We start from the raw sequence: 22,108 nt of genomic DNA, 5'->3' as shown, positions 1-22,108 counted from the left end.
TCTAACCCCTCTAAAACATATGCTCAGGCCACTTCAAGTCAACCACCACAACCCTCTCCTCCTTCCGACCTAACTCAACTCATGTCCTCCTTCATAAGTGAACTAAAATCTCTTGTCAAACCTATTGATTGCTCTTCTGACACAAGTCATTACCTCACTCCTAAACAAAAATAATGAATAAGTCTTACACTAACAACTCATTATCTATTTTACTGTTTAATTCAAACGGTCTAAAAAACCACGTTAATGAGCTCCAGGCTGTACTCTTCGACAAACGCATAGATATCGCTCTTATCTCAGAAACGCATCTTACCAATTATTCTCATATTTACATCCCTGGTTACTACTTACTTAAATCTAACCACCCTGATGGTACAGCACACGGTGGAGCAGCTATACTTATTAAAACTAACTTAAAATTCCATCCCCTCACTAACTTCTCTCAAAATCATATCCAATCTTGTGCCATCTCAATCATGCTTAATAATATCCCTATTGTTATCGCAGCAGTCTACAGTCCTCCTAAACACCTCATAACAAACACCAACCTCACCGAGTATTTCGATACAATTCCAAATAACTTCATTGCTGGTGGTGACTTTAATGCCAAGCACCAAAACTGGGACTGCCGAGTCACAAACCCTCGGGGAAGCCTTCTTTATAATTTTATTAACACTAAAAAATACCAAATAATCGCACCACCTGATCCAACATACTGGCCAACATCTCTTAAGAAAAAACCCGATATTCTGGATATTTTTGTCACCAAAATGCCGAGTAATCTATACTACTCTGTAAACAACATCTTAGATCTAAACTCAGACCACTCAGCTGTGTTACTTAATATTGATGCTACACCTCAAACAAGCTCATTAAGCCACACTCTTTTTTCACCCACGACTAATCGTTTTAAATTCCACAACATAATTGCCCAAGCAATCACTCTTTCAATAATATTAAAGTCTGAGCATGATATTGACGAAGCAGTCAATAACTTATCTAAACTTATTCACTCAGCAGCTGCATTGTCCAACTCCCCAACCACTACCAAGAGCATAACGCAGAAACAGGCTCTTCCGGAACAGATACGCGATCTAATAGTGGAAAAACGCAGAGCCAGAGCCCGCTACCAACGAACTCGGTTACCATCTCACACAAGCGCATATAATAAATTAGCCAACTCACTCAAAAAAATCCTAGCTAAAAACAAAGCAGACATGTTCGAACAAAAATTAACCAAACTATCATGCTCTGACGGAAGCTTATGGAAAGAAACCAAAAAGTTACTGCGACTTAAAACTCCTTCAAGCAGACATGTTCGAACAAAAATTAACCAAACTATCATGCTCTGACGGAAGCTTATGGAAAGAAACCAAAAAGTTACTGCGACTTAAAACTCCTTCAACCCCCCTTAAGAAACCTGACAACACACTTGCTATTTCAAATGACGATAAAGCTGAAGTCCTTAAAGAACACCTTCTTGAAACCTTCCAACCACATCATAATTTACTCATACCTCAATTTGTTGATAAGATTAAGACTGACTTAGATCTTCCCTCACCTTCAAATCATTTAGTAAAATATTTTACACCCAACGAAGTCAAGCAGACTATCCAAAGATACACCTTAAAAAAATCCCCGGGATATGATCTAATTACTGCAGAAGTAGCTAGATGCCTCCCCAAAAATGCAATATTACTAGTAACATATATATTCAATGCAAGCTTGAGACTATCTTACTTCCCCATCCTTTGGAAATTCTCAAAAATAGTTCTATTTGTAAAGCCTGTAAACCTCTGGACGACCCATCCTCCTACAGGCCAATAAGTCTCTTACCATTCTTATCAAAAATATTTGAAAGACTTATTCTCAAACGAATGACCCCATACATTATCAATAACAATATTCTTCCGAACACCCAATTCGGATTTAGATCCTCTCATAGCACCATTCACCAAGCCCATCGAATTGTCGATGCAATATCGGTCTCGCTGGAAAAAAAACTATACTGTACCTGTATCTTCCTAGACGTTTCTCAAGCGTTCGACAAAGTTTGGCACGAGGGGTTACTGTTTAAACTTAAAAGCTTTCTTCCCCACTCATTCTTCCTCTTAATGAAATCTTATCTAGCCGACCGACATTTCCAAGTACAATATAGCTCATCATACTCAGAAATAGCCAAAATTAATGCCAGGCGTCCCACAAGGGAGCATCCTATCTCCTACTCTATTCAATATCTTTGTCGCTGACCAGCCCACTATGCCTCAAACCATGGTGGCCGACTATGCAGACGATAAAGTCATCATATCAATTAATGAAAATCCAGTAACTGCCTCGTCAAACCTACAACTTCACCTTAATCTTATGTCAAACTGGTTCAACAAATGGCGCATTAAAATAAACCAAAGCAAATCAACTCACACTACATTTACTCTCAAGAAGGGCGTATGCCCAACCGTTACACTAAACAACATCCCAATCCCCACGTCAGACACAGTCAAATACTTGGGGCTCACTCTCGATAAACGACTAACTTGGAAAAACCATATTCGAATCAAAAGACTAACTCTCAACGCCCGTATGCGCATGCTCAGCCCTCTTATCTCAAATAACAAGTTTACAAGTCTAAAAGTCAAGCTACAAATTTACAAAACCCTCCTCAAACCTATTTGGACGTATGGTCTACAGCTCTGGGGCTCGGCTAAAAAAACAAACATCAACAAAATCCAAGCTTTCCAAAACTTGGCTCTTCGGCGACTCTCCAATGCACCACCATAAGTCTCAAACCTAACCTTACACAACGACCTTTACATGAAAACCATTAACGAAGAAGCTTAATCCTTTTATTTGCGCTTCCACAAGCGACTTCTATCCCATCAAAACCCTCTTATTAAAAACCTCTCTTCTCAAACTCTTCCAGGAAATCCTAGGCGCAGGTTAAAAAGAAAGTGGTGTCGTGACCTTCTACAGTTACCAACCCAAGAATAGATATCAACGTTAAAAAAAAACAATTTATTTATAACATTAATTAATTAGAATTTACAACAAATCATGCCAAGTGTCGCCAATGGGTGGCTTCTTATTCAAATTTTCACGCCATGTTATTTCTCTCATTACATGAACTTATTGTGCATATTATATGTATAGATTGTTTATTTCTAATAAAACTAAAAAAAAAAAAAAAAACCTTACGATACGCAGACTTCTTTTGAATTTAGTCTTACTGAATTAGGGGCTTTTAAATTTGCTTCTATAACTTCCGTTGACGTAAAAACATATTGTATCCTAATTGACGTCGATTTACTTTTGACAATCTTGAACCTAAATAAGTAATTGTTTTGTTGACGATGAAGAATGTCATAACTCCAATGAATAAATACTTAATTTGAATGTACTCCTAATTAACGTTAATAAAATAATAATCTAATGTAGTGTTGTATAATTTATAATTACATACCTATACACTTATTTTATAATTTTTTTTTTCTAGAATAAAAACATTTTTTTTTTTACATATTTTGTATTTTTATATATATATACATATTTTTGAATTTATAATACATATTAATCCGCACCCTAGTCATCATATATTCATATACCGTACCAACTACCAGTTATAATAGGTACTTCGCAGTCGCCTACACCCGACACGTAACCGTTAGATTCGTAAAATACGCTACAGATACAGAGAATTAATTTTTCCTTTTAAATAAATTTAATATATAAACATAACATGTTCAATGAGTTTTGGTAAAAGTAAATCGGTTATTTTAAATTAATTTAATTAATTCCACTTTAGGTATTTTGAACACTAATGAATTGCTAATAAATTTATTAGCAGATTTAAAATTGGACTATTCTAATATACATTATTTGATAACGAGACGGGTTAATCAAGATTTGTTAGAGAACCTATTTAGCTACTTAAAAGGAATGAATGGAGCTAACAAACATTTGACCCCTCTTGACTTTAAACATTGATAAACATTTAATTTTATTAAATTCAAATTTTATTTATATTAAAATTTGCTTTTATATTATTATTTCAACAGTCTTAAATGGTATCTTTTGGGCAAACATGCACATGTGGCATTTACAGAAAGTAGGAACACAGAGGATACAAACAGAGAAAGATTAATCGACACTGAATGTCTGTCATCATCAGTCTTAAAAAAATCTGAAATCTACAATGAAGAACTAGCCGAGATCAATTCAATTGATAATGTAGGTAGAGGTAAAGTTTCCAAGAACAAATGGATCTTCTAAAATGTTTTGAAGAGCAGGTATCTACAAGTTACACACTTATATATTAATACTGTAATGTTATCTTAATAGTAGATATGTTATATTGATTTTCACATTTTATCCATCACTGTAGTTTAACATACCAGAAAAAAGTATAGAGAACGAGGCTCAAGAAAATGTTGTTGGCTATGTGGCAAAACGTTTTATATCTAAATATCCTAATTTAAGATATAAAACTGAAAAGTTACATGAAAATGAAACTGCAACTAGCTGGATACAAATTATGTCTAAAGGCCATTTGATAACCCCATCAAATGAACTTCTGTTGGCCGCAAAATACATGGAAAAAAACTGCATGGTAAAAATATTAATAGAAGCAGTTATATAATGGAACAACTATTTAATACTGTTAAAAAATTAAACAGTTTACCCGATGAAGTAATCAAATGTTTGGTAAGGACTAAAACATTTATTCGCTTCAATGTATTAAATTAGTTAATTGAACATGAAATGCCTAAAAAAATAACGAAAAAAAATAAAATTAGAAAATTTATGGTATAATTTATATGTATACTTTTTTTAATGTTTTTAAATTAAGTTTTCAAATAATTAGAGCTATAGAATATGAACAAAAAGGTAAGTGAAAAGGTAAGTATTAAACCTAGTAACCATGATATAATTATATCATGCTAGAATTATCACTTAAAGAAACATGAATAATAATATTAAGTTACCTTTGTATAGTATAGAATCTATACAGTTATTCCTAGGAGAGACTTATTTTGAACTCAAAGATAAATTGACAGATAACCTGTGGATAACAACATTGGCATACTTATCAGACATTTTCAATCGTCTCAATGTATTAAATTTAAGTTTACAAGGTAAATCAATAAACAGATTTTCAATGAATGACAAAATTAAGGCATTTATTAAGATAATTGAAATGATAAGAAATAATGTTTCGAATGAAAACCTACAGTCTTTTTCTAATCTTGAACAATTTGTGACAGAACATGAACTTCAAGTGGAAACTGATCTTATAAAAACATAAAACATTATTGTAAAATGCTAAAAACAACGTTTGAAGAATATTTTAAAGAAGATTATTCTGAATTTTTTTGTATAAGAAACCCATTCATTTTGGATTTGGATGATATTCCTAAGACACTAACAAACAATGAAAAAGAGTCTTTGATAGAATTGTCATGTGATGAAAGTTTGAAAATGGAATTTACTAAATTAGAATTGGATGAGATTTGGATAAAGATAAAAAACGAATATCCGTTGCTGTCTAAAAAAGCATTGTTATTTTTATTACCATTCACAACAACTTATCTTTGCGAAACTGAATTTTCCTCAATGATCGAAGTAAAAAACAAGTTTCGAAACAAACTGAATCTCGAACCAAATTTACGCTTAAAATTAAGCAACACTGAACCAAATATTTCATCGCTAATATCAAATCTACAAATCTATGGGTCTCATTGAAAATTTGTTATTTAATTCATATCTTAATTTTTAAACACTAATAAATTTAATTATGTAAAGTTTTTATTGTTCTATTTTTTATCATCAGTGGTAGTATGCGACTGATTGATAATATACTTAAGTGGTATGCAAAAAAAAAGTTTGAGAACCGCTGGTATAGATTAAAGCATTACTTTATTAACTGCTTGCCATTCAAATTGCTGAATATTATCCAATTCTAATGTATTTGTTTATAATTATCGATGCAACTTTTACATAAGAAACGTAATCTATGGTTAAAATTAGAAAAAAGTTGGCATTATCCTTGTATTACAAGTCACCGTCAACCTACAAATAAATGCGGAGAAATGGAATTAATTTATCTGGAAAAAGTACTGTGCGCATGGTTAAACTCATTAAATTATCAACCTGGGTTTTCTGTCTCATATTTAGAACAAATACATCTAAAGACATCCGAAATGACTATGTGAGATAAGAAATATGTCATACTGTTAGACCAAGTTTCTATAATGAAGGCCGTTGAATATAATAAGTTCCTAGATTATATTGAAGGCTTTAAAGATTTGGGACCATTAGGACGTAACGATAAAATAAGAATTTACGCATTAGTAATCATGGTACGTGGCTTGTATAAAATCTGGAAGTTTCCTTTAAGTTTTTTCTTTATTGGCAGTGGCGTTAAAGGCAATGATCTGGTTATTATTATCAAAGAATCTATAAAACACATAATTGATGTCGGGTTAATACCAACTTCTATAGTGTGTAACCAAGGATCTCAAAATCGTCGAACATTTGTGTTACTTGGTGGTACAGAAGAAAAATCATATGTTATAGTGAATAAAAAAAAAATCTTTTTATTATACGACATAATTATATTATATTATATTTTTTATCACTTGCTGATGCTCGTAAAGCATATGCAATTGATATACAAAATTCTGCAAGGGCTATATGTAAAATTATTCCTGCACATTTAGCTCTTAACCCGTTTAAAAAAATGACATGTAAACTGGCTATTCAGTTAGCAAATCAGTGTCGGTAGCAATATGTGAACGTGCGTTACTACGGGAGAATTTTAATCAAACACTGCCCTTAATACAGCTGATTTCATTGAAATGATAGATAAAATGTTTGACTCAAGTAATAGTTAGAACCTGTTTGACCCTAATCTAAATAGAAGACCTATAAGTGAAAGAAATACCCATATACCAAAAAATTTGGTTGAGGCTTGTTCATTATTTCAAAAGATTGTAAAAATATTTAATAAGACAAAAAAGTCAAGTATTCCGCCATGTTTTTCTGGTATTGTGTGGAATATTATTGTTACTATCGGTATGATTCAACTTTATGAATAGGGGTGAAGTTTCCAGCAAGATAAAGAATTCTTTTTACTGACCAATAGATTAACGCAGGACGCATTGGAGAACTTATTCTTAATAATTCGGCAAAAAATGGGTTTGTAAATAATTGATAATTAATATCTATACGTTATTATGATTTTTTTTTAATATTTTATTTTATTACCTATATGAATAGTAAATATTCTTATTCTTATACAATATAAATTTAGTTATTTCAATACTACGCAAAGTATTAAATTTTCTTTATATTTTTTTCACAAATAGGTATTAAAATCGTTTATTACATCAACAGGTACAACAGAAACCCAACAGTACGCATTTTTCGTTACTGTTTCGGGCATATTTGTTCTTTAATCTCATGAAATGTGCTACTTCATAGTTATTCAAATAGAATTAATTTTTAATTCTATAACAGATAAAGAACTAAACGAAAATATTGACTTAACAAATTCCGAAGATTCTGAAACCAGTTCTTCACATAGCACACCATCGTCATTATCTTCGACATAACTAACACTTGAAACGTGTTCCATTACTTACTTTGCAGGCTATTTAGCAAAAAAATGCCTTGATAATTATAATTGTGAAGACTGCCGTTTGAAATTAATTACATCCGACGACTTAGAAGACGATCACCAACTACTGATATTAAACATGGCTTACAACTATATTAGTCATTCAAAAGGATTGAATTTACCATCAAAATTTTTAATTAAAATTACAAAACTATGTTTGGAAATACTCTCAAAAATTAAAACGGAAAAAGAAATTAAAAAAAAAATAATATTTACAGCATCACATAAAATGAAAAAGAAGTGGAACTGTCTTAATCATTCATGTCAAACTCATTTCATGTACTTAATTGAGCTTCTAAAATATATAAGCAGTGTAAATGGATTAATGACAACATATTTTGTTTATTTGTAAACATTCATTCAAAATTTACAACATATACATTTTTTAAGTAGTATACAATAATAAGAATTAAAATTAAAACAATAATAATGAAAATATAGATACAAAATAATAATAACATAATAATGGTAATTAATTTACAAATGAGTTTAAGGCTAAATATATATTTCTATCAAACACGATACGTGACATGAAGAACTAATCTACATGATCAGTATATAATTATTTTTATGAATCAGTACCTGATTATTATTTATTATATATCTTTTAACTAAAATAACTAAATAGTAAATTATAAAAAGATGTACTTAAAAAGTACTTAAAAAATAGGTAACTACATAATTTATATATATATATATATATATAATATAAGTAAATTAGGTATAAATCTACTTTACCGGACACCCTTTTTTTTCAATTTTTTGTTTTTCAAAATACGTATTTTTTCATGCTGAATTCAAAACTGTTTGAAACAATTTGCGAAAATTTACCGTTTAAAAGTTATGGTAATTCAAAGTTATTATTATTATAAAACATGCTAAATAATTAACTTTCATTTGGTTTCCAGAGGACAAAGTTGTAGCACAGTGGAAAACACTGAACAGGTTACACTTAAAGTTCAATTCCCTCAAAGTGAGAATATTTTTTGCATTTTTTAATATAATTTATTAATTGCGTTTTTATTTGCATTCCCTGCACCATAAAAATAATATACTACCGGTTCTATTTGCATTTTTTCTAATACACTTATAAATAAATAAATAAATAAGATGAGTATATTTTTTATTACAGTCACTCATAATTAGTATAATTATATAGTAATTGTTCTTCGTCCTCTTTGTTTTCTTCATCGTCTTCCTGTTATTGTTCTTCAGCCTGTACCTCAAGATCTACGTTGTACAATAACCCAGCAGCATTAAAAAATTATACGGTAGGGTCTAGTTCATGATTTCGACATTTTTTCATGAACTTATATTTTACTAGGTACCCACCATAGAATTCTTTTTTTCTTTTGTAGTTAGGTAATGTAACTTTAGCATGGCGCCATGTGCTCTCAATTGTGTTGGAGTGTGTGCCTGTCTTTGGGTCTTTAAAATGTACACTGTGGTTAACTGTAAGATGGTTATAAACTTTTTCATTTAATCTGCTATAGGCTTGAAAATTTGTATTTTAAAAACTTTATATTTTTATTTTTGTTTGGTTATTGATATTGATTATTTATGGTTATAGTTAAGTATACATCGCACCCGCATGTAAAAATACTTAATACCCACTTAAAATTATCGATAACGCTATTGTCTTTTACGATTTTCATAACATGGCCTCTCGGGCATTTTCGTGAGGCAGGAAATACATTAAATTCTATTAATTTATTTATTAAAATGAGTCCGTTATAAAAGAGTGGAACTCCACTCTTTAAAATCAAATAAATTTATAGCCATTGCAAAATATTACTACTGTTACAAGTTAAGTCACTACAGTCTGTTATAAACAACTGTTTGACGATTTCGTCTATACTCAGATCGTACTTATTACTTACGATAAAATAGCAGATAAAGAACCTTTTTAATCTACTATTTTACGTGTCATATATACTTATACAATTTTACGACTTCCCCTTTCAATCTTATAATTTTTACATGACAATTGGATTTTGATTGTCCGAGCGAGTGACCACGCTCGGTGATACGGTGCAATTTAAATGCATTTTTTACTACCCTGTGACTTACATTTATGTTGGTAAATTGTTTAATTTTTTGTCAGTGTCAGTCGTCAGTGTATAAGTATATAAAAATATACATAAATTATAGTTAATAAATCAAATGTAGTAAGCACATAGTGTAGGATAACGGATGAATATAGAAATCTATTGTTTGTTACGGAAGAAAGTTATATAATGCCGGAATACTCTGACTATTGCACCATTGACCAATATCAATACCGTCCGATAGGTTCGGGGAGGGAAAATCTTTCACCTGAGATGCGCAAGTCTGCCCGGGTGGGTCTTACTACAGCTCAGGTGAAGGACTGGATACCGATTGATCATCGGACATGCGGCCTTTTATATGCTAGTTTTTCGGCGATTACAACGGCCGGTCTCGTGTTCTATGACAAAAACCCGAAACCGCGAAAGTGTAATCGCCGAAAAACGCATATAATAATACAAATAATAATTATATAATAGAAAGTACTAATATTAATTACAATAATAATAATAATAATAATAATAATGATATTTATCATATTAATTGGATAAAAACAATGAGATAATATAAGGTGGGCGGGAGAGCAGTGGTGTGCGTTATCTTCGCGACTGTGTGTGTGAACATGCTGCCCCCTTTGAATGCTTTCGGCATTCAACATATTGGCAAAGGACAGAGTTTAACTGTTGGACGTTTGAAAAGCCCATTCTGTGTCTGCACCGTGGCTACTCGAACAATTCCGTCTAACCCAGGATGCAGTTGAACTACCCGGCCCAGTTTTCAATGCAGCGGTGCGGTGGGTTCACGGATAAGGACTAATGTGTCCACCTTGAGGTTTTCTTGGTTTGTTGACCATTTGGTTCACCGTTGCAGGGTCTGTAAGAAGTCCGTATGCCAACGGTTCCAGAAATGGTGATGTAGGTCCTTGATGCTCCAGCGCTGGTATCGGGACATTGGAATTGAGCTGAGGTCTGGGTCAACAGTAGCTGTGCTGGGCATGAGTGTCAAGAAATGACTGGGTGTGAGAACCTCAAAGTTATTTGGGTCGGGACTCAGAGCGCCCAGCGGAATTCAATGTTGATTCGATCCGAGTTAACAACGTTGTCAATTCTTCATATTTGAGTCGTTGGAGACCAAGCGTTCGATAGAGTAATGTTTTGACTGATTTTACTCCAGCCTCCCACAGGCCTCCAAAGTAGGGGGCCAATGGTGGGTTGAAGTGCTAAGTGATATTTCGTGCAGTGAGGTAATCACGGCATTTGTCTTGGTACTCTGCAGACTGCGTAAATTCGTCGACTGTCCGGAACAAATTGGCGGCATCTACAAAGTTGGTGTCACAGTCGCTGTGGATTTCCTAAATCGGGCCCCTGCGTGAAATGAATCGACAGAGAGCCATAAGGAACATTTCTGTGGATAAGTCTGAAGCGAGTTCTAGATGTAGCGCCTTTGTGGTCATACAAACGAACAAACAGATGTATGCCTGGCATGATACAGTTCGGCGGGTTGTTGACGTTCTTAACGATATAGGACCAGCATAATCAACTCCTGTGACTAAAAAAGGTTTTACTTGTTGTAATCTGAATTTCGGTAGGTAAAAAGTACAATAATTTTACTGTGGCAAAATACTAGGGTAAACAATTTATCTGCGTTAGAAGTCGACAGTAAACGAGCGGATAACAGCGGTTAGGTTTAGCGAAGAAAACAAAAATTTAACTGCGATATAACACGGAGGTTAAATGAAGGAAAACTGTCAAAGTTTCGAAATGTTCAACAGTATTTAAGCGATTTTGGGATCTAATTCGTCCAATCAGAGAACTCGGGTTTTTATGATAACGATAATCGCGGAACCAGAAGTCGGATCGAGGGCTAAGACCCATCCACAGAACGGTCTATGGCCCTGATATAATAATCTCATAACGATCTTGCCCTTATTACATTCCTTCCGCTCTAGAATCGTGAAAAACCGAATTAGCCAATCAGAGAGCCAATATCGATTTCCGCCATTTGAGGGTGCCAGGGCAAAAATTGTCTGCTAGTACCTTCAGGATTATGGTCGAGACAAAGGTCTGATTTCACGGCCCGTAGGTAGATAAGGCCGTGGCGACATGCCTATAGCACGGAGAGGGGACGGCCTTGAGCTATTACCGGTTGCCAAACAAGAGCGAGGCCGTCTGTCGGCTAAACAAAATAGATTTAATAGACCAAACAGAATTATTTGAATCTCGAGTAATGGAAGAGTGAGTTACAGAATGTATTAAATCAGTGGATATTTATTTTATTTCAGATTCGACGTCATATTTGGAAATGAACATTTGTGAACATGACACCATAACCCATCTAGGAAAAGTTTTTGGATTCCGACGAGTTGGTGTTACACCCAGGCGCAGCGGTGACAGACTCGTTTGTTAACAAAATCAAATCGCAATATGACATCAACGTAATGGATAGCCGTGTGGAAATATTGTTTGATTTGGCCAAAGAAGAATATGACCGGTGTAACATCCAAATATGCGGTAATTTCAATAGCAAAAGACAACAAAATACATCACTTCCTGCATCACGACAAGGAGCGGACCATCAAAGCGGACATGCAGAAATTTGTGTGAGTGCATCACACTGGCCTAGTAGACTAGGCCTACGGGGATATCACTTAAAAAAAAACTATCGGCGTGGGAACGTCAATAGAATAGGCCTCATAGGGAAAGCACTTGAAAAAAACGAGCCATTTGCAGTACCTCCGGAGTAATGTAGAAATCAGCACTGTTTACAACTGAGCGACTGGCCGAGAAGTTTTAGTTATTCAATCGGTGTCAAAGGTGAGGTTAGGTTACCTTATATAGTGCGAGAGCCACAGCGCTAGTGTTGCAGCATGGGTACGCTGCGGTGGAACGGCGTCATTCGTCAATAATTCGCCGTGCTAGGTTGTATTGTCCTGTTAAAGATGTCCTCTTCAACTATTGACGAAGAAACCGTATACTGGTTTTCGAGATCCCCGTCGCCGACAGACGTCAGTGATGGCCAACCATCCAACGAGGATGGACGAGAGCCAGTCAATTTGAGCCCCAGGATGGTCTCGTTTAGGACGCCATACCCGGAGGATAGACGAGCGACGACACAGGTGAAGACTGTCCGAGTGTGTATTAATGATCAATTTAATTCCATGACGAAATAATGTAAATGTTTACGTATATATTACAGGACAATCGGAAGTCTCGGGCGTGGAAGTGAGTATACAAACATCAAATTGGATAATTGATGGATTTTAATGTTATTTGTTTTTGTTCTAAGGATAGTTGAAATGACGCGAAAATAAAATGCACACGCCGGTGTAGTGGATTAGGCCTCTTAAAAAAAAAAACACCATTTGCTGTACCTTCAGGGGGTGGTGTGGAAATCAGCACCGTTAATGCGTTGACGATTAATATTATTATTAGTAGAGTAGTAGTAGACTTACAGTAATCTGTAAGTAAACAGTAATCTGCCTTTAACGTAGCCGATAATTATAAAGATAGGGACAGTGAAATCCGCAGCGCTAGTGTCGCTGCCGTTGCTTATAAATATGGGTGCGCCAAAGTATACCCGCGTCATTCTTTCATTAGTAGTCGTTGTGTACGTTTCGTCTCATGTCTATGCTTTCTAGTGTTTTTTCAAATTTAGTTGTTAATTAGTTGTCGTTTAGACATAACGTTTTGTTTCTTTGTGATTTCCAGTGAGAAACTGTTAGTTCATTGCCATGTGTACATTTTTTTGTACACGAACAAATCTTCATACTTTTATATGCAAATATTTTTATACTGTCCAAAAAATTTTAAGCGAAAATTTGCAAAAACTTCTTTTTTTTATAAATTGTTTTATTGTTAGACAGGTACTAGGCCATTTCTAGTTAATATTTTAAAAATTAATGTTGTGTCCGATAAATATAGACGTGGCCTACCAGAGCCCTATATCATTGTTGAAAGTGTCTGTTGAATCGTTACTCGATAAATTTTGGAGCATAAAAGAACCTTCGGCTGCGCTTGAAATATTCACGAAGGAAGGTTATGCGTCTCCGGGTTTTTGGCTCTCGCCTACTTCCTTCTGTCCGTGTCTTAGCGCTAGACAAAGCGCGCGATGGTACGAAGCCTAGGAGAACCGCGGTTGGCTTCCAAAGAGCGTCACGCCAGAAACGCCGGGAAAAGTCCTACGCAACTCGCGACTTATGTAGAAAATTGTGTCTCGAGAAGACTCATTCAACAGTGAAAAGAGTCCGACGCAAAATTTCCAATGGTTCCTGACAAAAACGAAAAACCGTTTTCGTCTACCGAGCATAAACAATGGTTTACGCTTGTGCTACGCTTAAAACGCCGTTATGCATCACTGACCTAACCGATCTTCGCGCGCGTTACATCAGCAGAAGGGTCTACTCGAGACGAATCTTTTGATGCTTAATACTGTTATATACTCTTTTGGTTTAGGCCAAAAGGTATGTATATGTTGTAAAAGACTTCGTTCACTTACGGGTTGTATTCAAACTACACAAAATCTGTTTAACTTTAAGAAAATATTTTATTAATTATTTTATCATAAGATTATTTTAACGACACAGTATTAAACGAATCGGCTACTTATTCACGACTAACTCTTGCTTATTCTACGTTCTTGTCTTGGCGACGCAGTCGCTTGCAAAAAAAAAATACACATATTGCTTACACTACTATATTATTGTATAATATGCTTACTAATCTAAAGTGTGTGTGCAAGGGTTCCTAACAATACGCAAAAAACCGTTCAGTAAAACCTCGCAAATAAAAATTGCACCCGGGAGCGATATGTTCACTGGTCCGATGCTCAGACTGTACTTACGGAGGAAGGTCATTCGTCTCCGGGTTTTTGGTTCTCGCCTACCTCCTCCCGTCTGTGCCTTAGCGTTCGGCGCTATTTACGGGCGGAAGTGGATCTAGATAACCGGTAGCGGGCTGCCGGCTATCTAGGGTCTTCTGAGGAACACCAGCACCGGGCCCTGGGGCCCGTACCTGTCTTGAGGAACGGGACGACTCAGTTAAGTGCCACCCGGGTTCCATTCCTCCCACCAGGTGCGGTGGTTTGGTTACTATCTAGCGCTGGTCCCACAGCCACCACGTTCCAGCCGAGGTAGGCTCCTCAACCTCGAGGGGCACCGCATCCGAGTGCGGAGGACCGCATCGGCACGCAGTGGGGCTCCCATCTCCCGTGGCACTGACTAGTTTTATAGTTGATGTCAGTTGATCAACTCGGGGCAGGTGCCCCTATCACTATTCTAACTCCCCAGCCGGCTAGTGGTGGGTCTTTGCAGCAGAGATTCGGACCGGCGTTTGAACGCCAACCCTACCGTTGCCTAAGACGATCTTACCTAACCCGTTAGCCTAACCTGTCCGATATCCTCTTGGCCTCGATGGCCTCCTTAGCAAAGCGCAGTAGTTCGACCTTGTGTCCAGAAACATCTTGGTCGGACACGGCCATACGTCCTCGTCTATGAGCCTGATGATCCGGCTCCTCTCAGCAGAGAGAGCCGGACACCTGTAGACCACATGGTCCACTGTCTAGTCTTCAGTGCCACACCTACATCCACCGATTCCCCGAAGGGCAAAAGAAGTCAACTTGGCGTTGAAATCCCCATGCCCAGTGAGAAACTGGTACACTTGGTGGTCCACCTCAAGAGGGAGTCCAGTCTCCTCCTGATGTCGGGAATCATTGAGTTGGTCCAACGACCCTTCTCACTGACATCCCACCTATCCTGCCAGATGTCTAGATGCCTATCCCACTGGTCCCTTATCTCCTCCGAGATGCGACCAGCTTTTCTGTTTGTCCTAACAACGTGCCATCGAACTTCCAGATCAAGAGGCATCTGCCCAGCAACGACCTTGCAACGGATCCGTCGAGGTCGTTCTGTATGCCTCTGTGAGAGAGAGGAGGACTCTCCTCTGCTTGCTGCCGAGGAGTTTTATCGCTTTGGACGTGAGAACAACCTCCCCAGACCAGATCTCTGCGGCGTAAATGATACGAGGCAGAAAGACTGCCCTTTATATTAAAACGGAGGTGGACTGCCGGAGACCCCAGTCCGCAAACGACGCTGCCCTAAGCCTACTGTATAGAGAGTCTGACTTTCCGGTCGTGCAGCTCACTTAGTGGCCTTATGTCCAAAGTGCTGGCACTTGAAGCACCTGACCACGTCAACGTACTCCTTTACCCTGCACCTGGACGTGTCAATGTACAGACTCTTCCCTACGACGAGCCTATAGGCTGCTGGGTCTGACAGAACAGACCCACCAGACCTGTTCGTCTGTCTTGCTACCCTTCATGAAGAGGGATACCACAGACTCCTTGTCCAGACCTAACTCCGGGTTCTGATCCACAATCCTCCCCGGCAGACTCATGCGCAACATCCCGATCCATGTCGTAGATGAGAACAGTCGGCCACTTGGCCCCTTTCTCTCTTACCTTCTCCGCCACCTCCATGTCCTTGAGAGCTTTGTACGTGCCCTCATCCGCCGGCTTCACGAGGATATCTCCCTTCGGTAGCTTCGTGGACATGCTGATCCTGGGAGCCTCCACCTCCTTAACCAGGTCGGCCCAGAGTTGTTTCCTGGCCTCCCCAGATCCCGCCTCGTCGACCGAAACGAAGAAAGTTCGGGCCGGAGCCTTCGCCTTCACCTTCTCAATCGCCCGACGAGGCTTTTCAGGAGCCGTCGGGCCCACAGTCTCAGCTGCCTTTGGAGCCTTCTTCTTCTTCTTGGACACCACCTCCGTGAATGCTCCTTCTGTCTTCTGTTCTCCACCTGTTTCTTCTTAGGGGGCTTTGTTTTTGCCTCCCCCCTTCGGAGGTGGCACCTCCTTCTCGACGACCTTGACTGTCACCCTCAACGGAGGAAGGTCAATGTGAGTCGTTATTTTGCATGGGTTGCACTCGTTCTAGTTTGGGCCGCTTTACATTTCCTTTACCCTTCTGTCAACCCGTTACTGATGAAATCTTCCGCGGTTCCCGTACAGTCGAGATCAAATGGTTTGAATATCTAGAGTGACGATTATTCGCTGACCACCGACTACGTGACCTATATGTTAAATTTATGTCAGAATATTGTTCGTTAGGACATATGTCGCCTAGTTCGAGTCCCGGATCATATTATAACCTCATCATGCTGTGTATCAGCCGTCAGAAACAGATCCGAAAATTCGCGTGGTATTTGACGCCTCCGCACGGGCTTTTAATGGTGTATCGTTAATCAATTGTTTACTACCTGACCCGAAATAGCAGCGTGACGTCGTGGCCGTGTTGCTATTATTCCGTCTGTTGCAGTATGTCTTCACAACAGACATCTGCAAAATGTATCGACAGATATTGATTGTTCCAGAACACCGCAAATTTCAACGTATCCTTCGGTGTGCCTCATCATATTATCAGCTGCAAGAATATTAGCTCAACACAGTCACGTACGGGGTGAATTGTGCGCTGTACCTCGCTATTCGTGTGTTACAACATATCGCGGATTCTGACTGCACCGAATTCCCATCCATTCGTTAGGCATTGCTAATTCACACATATGTTGATGACAGACTTCGATGCCGATTCCGAAGAGGTAGCAATAGACCTGCAGTCTGCACTGATCGCTGTCCTAGGTCGAGCTGGGCTGGAATTAAAGAAATGGTCCAGTAATACTCATTCAATTTTGAATAACGTGCCCCCCGGAAGACAAAATCAACAGTGCATTGCTATTTGATGAAGGCGACGGAGTTAAGGTGTTAGGTCTTCGATGGAGCCCACACGATGATGCATTCACTTACGGATTCCAAAGTGAAAAGCTGGTAGCTACGAAACGTGGCATGCTATCGTTAATAGCCCGAATATTTGACCCTTTAGGACTTCTGTCGCCGGTCGTTTTTATGGCGAAACATTTTGTGAAACTGGTATGGCGGGCTAACGTTGTTTGGGATGAACCATTACCATCTTCCGTCAGTGACGTCTGGCACCAATTTGTAACGGAGTTCCGGAACTTCGGAAACTGTGTATTCCGCGCTTTGTTCATATGCGGTGCGGTATGCGCGTTGTGTTGTGCGGTTTCTGCGGTGCATCCGAACGTGGATACGCAGCAGTCGTTTATATTCGTTCTGAAAATTCATCCGGTTCCTCCTTCATGTCTTTGCTAGGTTCTCAAACTAAACTTACCCGATGGCTGCATCAATTATTCTGCAGTTGGAGCTCTGTGGTGTAGTCCTTATAGCAAAGTGGATGTCTCGCATCAAACAGACACTTAGGTGTAGAGTTGAAAATAGTTGAAACTCACGCTTGGAGTGACTACAATTGTCCTCAATTTATTGGCAGTACGCCACGTGACCTTCAAGGTTTTTGTGTCTAATAGGATTCATCAAGTACAGTAGGGTGGTCCTTATTTTTTAAACTTAATTATATTTAATCCGTACCTGCTGGATATATTAAGTCACGTTAGAAAATAATTTTGGTAAAATTTGGAAGGTATTACTCTACCCCTTCTGGTGCCGATTTAGGGTTAAAAAATGGCAAAAGAGGTTAGTTTAATTGTTTTACACATTTATTAAAAAAACTAGCATTTATCATAAAAATGTATAGAACCTTAATTATAGAACTTAATAATAATCAGTCGATATAAATTTCCAATTTTAGTTTTATTTTTTTCTAAACTTCGTAAGTCTTCATACAACTTTTTCAACTTTTTTGCACAATTATCACGATCTTGATTTGGAATCCTTGCCTTCTTCCAGTGTATTAAACATTCGTCGATAGTTAGCAAGGCACTCGAGTTTAAATTTAAATGTACATTTCGCATATTATAGTATAAAACACTTAAACAGTTTCGTTTTGAAGGCAATTTACTACCTGTAATTTGGTTATTCATGATAACAACCAGAAAAATTTTATTTCGTGACATTTTAAACATTAACACTATGCTCGTGACTTTTGAGACAGTCGAACTGTAATGGTGTAATGATTAAATACGTAACGCATGCAACGTATGTGTGAACGTCCGTCTACAGATAATAAGTATACTATTATCTGAAATTAAATTCGTATTAACGATAATAATTGAAATATAAATAATATAAACGGTTGTAGATTATTGAAATACCGGCCAGTGAGTAGCATTCTATTTATAATCAATGATAATAAATGTCTGCATGACAGCTGAAAAAGTTTGAAGTAGGCTTCTTAGCTTATTATTACATAAATCAATTTTTTTTTTTGTTTTAATATTTTCCTTGGAAAATAATGAATTTACGAAAAATGTTGTCTTACTATTTTTTATAGACATTATTAAGTTCTATACATTTTTATGCTAAGTGCTATAGTTTTCTTAATTAATGTGTAAAACAATTAAACTACCCTCTTTTGCCATTTTCAACCCTAAATCGGCACCATAAGGGGTTGAGTAATACCTTCCAAATTTTACCCAAATTACTTTCTCACGTGACTTAACAAATCCAGTGTGTATGGAATAAATTATATTTAATAAAATATATCACCTATATATATATAAGGACCACCCTAAATTACAGTCATTACTTCCGGAATGTCAGTGACACCATATGTCGTCGGAAGATGATCCAGCTGACCTTGCTTCCCGGGGATTAACACCATCTGATTTAGTGAATCATGTATTGTTTTGGAAGGGTCCAACGTTCCTCACGTCACCCACTGTCGAATGGGCTACTCGTGTTCCTTCAATCGAACTTGGACCAACTTCCCGAGACTAAAGTAGAGAGTCCTACGGCTTTACTCGTCGAAACAACAACGGAATGGTACTCCCGCTTCTTGTCGCATGTGCACATGATCCGTGTCGTCGCCTATGTCCGTCGTTTCATCCTCCTCTGTCGTCGCCGTCAGCAAGTCTTTGAGTTATTGGCAATTGTCCGATTTTCTCAACTGACATTCTTCAGTAAACTTCGTCATGAATTGAGTTGTTCAAAACCAATATCGGTGCGGTCTGTTGCACGACTCCGACCTTACATTGATGAGATAGTGGCGTAATCCGAGTAGGTGGTCAATTATCCAACGCTCAACTATCAAACGAACAACGACATCCAGTTCTATTGGCAAAATCATCTCATCTATCTCTCTTTCTAATACCTCATTAGCACGATCTCACCGGCCACAGTGGCCCTCGCGTCATAACAGCACTCTTGGGACGACAATATTGGATTATGTGAGTGGGTACTCTTATTCGTACAGTCATCAGCCACTGTACGCGTGCGTTAGGCTGTCCGCCGCTAACTCGCAACCGGTTATAGCAGATCTGCCACGATTCTGTGTAACCGAATGTCGCCCTTTCTCCCGTGTAAAGATTGATTACGCAGGGCCGTTGCTGATGAAGGAGCACAGTCTTCGAAAGGCGCGTCAGTATAAAGTTTATGTATTATTTTTTTTGAAATAATAAAAATAAAAATCATATAGTATAAATAATACATTTCTTACCACAAAGCATGCAATAGTGCATAAATATGATACCGTAGGTTTCTCTCACAAGTAAATGTTTCACCACATCTTTCTCATTCAACTTGTTTAGCCTCTGGGTTATGTTTTAAGTTCCAGTGTTTTGATCGATTGGAAGAGTCATTGTATGACGCATTGCAGTCGGGGCATTTAAATCGTTTCTGGCCAGTATGCACCTGCATGTGCAACTGTAACTTGAACTTTTTTTTGAATGTTTTAATGCAATATGTGCATGCGAAAATTTGTTCATGCTTGATTGAATGTCTTTTTAGCCAACTTTTGTACTTGAAAGACTTGGGACAATCAGGGCACCGATACAAATTGCCAACATCATCATCATCTTCATCATCATCATCATCTTCATCATCATCATCATCATCGTCATCATCATCTCCTTCTTCTGCCTTATTGGAATTATTCTCAAATTCATCACTTGACTCGTCATGTCTGCTGGTATCAGATTCACACAAATTATCTGCTTCCTGTGCACATATGACCACATTGGTTGTCATTGGGTTAGTTGAACGACACTTATTATTTGTACGGTTTTTAGGTTTTTTTCTTTTCGGTGAAGCATTTGTGGAGTCCGGTTCATTTGAATAAATGGTTGTTGATGGGCAAACATTGACGATCGGTCGTTCAGGTGGTTGGTGGTCGTCTGACGCTTCTTGCACTAATTCAGTACCACTCTCGAGCGACATACCGCAAACAGGGTAGCCTAAGAATCTGCAATCTAAAAAAAAAAAAAAACATTTTAATATATTGCATTTATTGTCATTCAAACTAATAAATTACCAGTTTCACTTTCAGGTGTTGCTACAGTTATTTCTTCGTTGTCTGAGTATGTGCTATATGCCTCTGAAATTAAAATATAAAAAAAAAAATTAAAATAAATCAAGTGCCTATGACTCTATAATATACAAAATTCAAAAAACTTACTTCTATTGTCAAAACAAGTTACACAATTACATAGAGTGTTGTTGTTTTCAAAGTAGTGTCGACCATAAAACACTGATTTCTTTACCTACATTAATCTGTCTTATTGTAGCAACTCCTGTCATCCTTTTGTTAATGCATTTTAACACTGCATTTGATCGACATGCGTGGTTGAAAAATGCAGCTAGCCCGAGGAAAAGCATATCCTTTTTTAATCTATTGCTGTACACTAGTGAAAAGTCGTTCTCTCCTGGATAGATGTATTCATCTTCTATAAGGTATGTTGCACTTACCAATCCCGGTATGATAGTGCCTATAATCAAAAATTACAAGATGATGGAAATTAATGGATGTATGCACTGTTGTCAATGTGATAATAATTTTAATAAGTTTATTTTTCCAAGATGACATTATACATGGTTACAGGTTGTAACATAACTGACTTTTAAAATAACTATTGTTCCAATTTAAATTTTTTTGTTTATAACTAAGAGACCCTTGTGCTACATGTGCAATATTAAAAAAAATATTCATCTTAATCAATTAGTTTATTTTTTAGAATTTTTTAAAATATCAATATTTTTTTGCATAAATAAATGTTGAGCGTTATAACACTTCTTTCAAATATTATTTTCAATATTATTTCTTAAATTAGTTATTAATTATATAATTTTCCCAATTTTTGTTGTGAAAATTAATTAGCACAATTTTTATTTTTTGCTAGTCACTTTAATCTGATACACCTTCTAGTTTAACAAAACAATAGTGCATAAAAAAGAAGTAATTTGAAAACAAGTAAAATAATAAAATATAACATTGTGGTAAGGTCTCTCCATACTACCACGTCCAGTATGTCATGATCAATGACAATTAAATATTAACAAGATAACTAACAAAAATTTTAATTTTTTATGCAGTATTCGTATGTTTTGCATTCAAGGCGGTACATCTAGAGGTCGTGTCTGACTTATCCACTGATG

Source organism: Rhopalosiphum maidis, chromosome 3 (genome assembly GCF_003676215.2).
Source record: "Rhopalosiphum maidis isolate BTI-1 chromosome 3, ASM367621v3, whole genome shotgun sequence".
Classification (NCBI taxonomy): Eukaryota; Metazoa; Arthropoda; class Insecta; order Hemiptera; family Aphididae; genus Rhopalosiphum; species Rhopalosiphum maidis.
The sequence above is the reverse complement of the archived record's forward strand: the minus strand, read 5'-3'. Positions refer to the sequence as shown.